The sequence below is a fragment of the Nansenia antarctica genome (genome assembly GCF_963989245.1).
Source record: "Nansenia antarctica genome assembly, chromosome: 6".
NCBI classification, from domain to species: Eukaryota; Metazoa; Chordata; class Actinopteri; order Argentiniformes; family Microstomatidae; genus Nansenia; species Nansenia antarctica.
In genome coordinates this window covers 3,254,246-3,255,388 of record NC_137676.1, presented here as the reverse complement: position 1 = coordinate 3,255,388, position 1,143 = coordinate 3,254,246, and positions in this window count along the sequence as shown.

The window sequence follows — 1,143 nt, the reverse complement described above, 5'->3', positions numbered from 1 at the left end:
CGACATGTTTTATCTGTGTCGTTAGTGGGAAACTGCTAAAGCAGAGTCATCTGCATCAACTGCATTATCTGATAGGCATCTGGAGAGAGAGGGAGAGGTAGGGGGGGGGAGAGGGGGGGGAGGGGGGGGAGGAGAGAGGAAAGAGAGGAAGAGAGAGGGATGAGAGAGAGGGGGAGAGAGAGGGGTAGGAAGAGAGAGAGAGAGAGGAAGAGGGAGAGAGAGGAAGAGAGAGAGAGGAAGAGAGAGGAAGAGGGGAGAGAGAGAGGAGTAGAGAGATAGAGAAAGAGGGAGAGAGAGAAAGAGAGAGAGGGGGAGAGACGGGGTAGGAAGAGAGAGAGAGAGAGGAAGAGGGAGAGAGAGGAAGAGAGAGAGAGGAAGAGAGAGGAAGAGGGGGGAGAGAGAGAGGAGTAGAGAGATAGAGAAAGAGGGAGAGAGAGAAAGAGAGAGAAGGGGAGAGAAAGAGAGGGAGTGAGAGAGAGAGGGAGAGAGAGAAGGGGAGAGAGAGGAAGAGGGAGAGAGGGGTAGAGAGAGAGGAAGATGGAGAGAGAGAGAGAGCGGAAGATGGAGAGAGAGGAAGATGGAGAGAGAGGGTATGCTGAGTAGAGAGAAAATGCCTTTGTCAAATCAACAATTCGCCGGGCGCTTGTCTCCCCCTGGTAATTAAGCATGGCTGGTGTGCACGGGGGAAACATCCAGTCTAATCTGATGGTACTAATTACACCAGCCAGACAGCCCAGCAGGAGACCTGCTCAGCACTTAGACGCCGTGGACACAGTCAATTCTGCTAACTCTCTCCCTCTCTTTCTCTTTCTATCCCTCTCTTTCTCTCTCTTTTTCTCTCTCTGTCCCTCTCTCCTCCTTCCTCTCCCCCCACCTCTCCCTCTCTCTGCCTCTCCCTCTCCCTCCCTCCCTCTCCCCCCAACTCTCTCTCTCTCTTTCTCTCCCCCCACCTCTCTCCCTCTCTCTCCTTCCTCTCTCTCCCTTCCTCTCCCCCTCTTTCCCTCTCCCTCTCCCCAACTCTCTCTCTCTCTCTCTCTCTTTCTCTCCTCCCCACCTCTCCCCCACCTCTCCCTCTCTCTCCCTCTCCCTCCCTCTCTCCTCCTCTCTCTCTCTCTCTCTCTCTGTCTCTCACTCTTGTCTTGC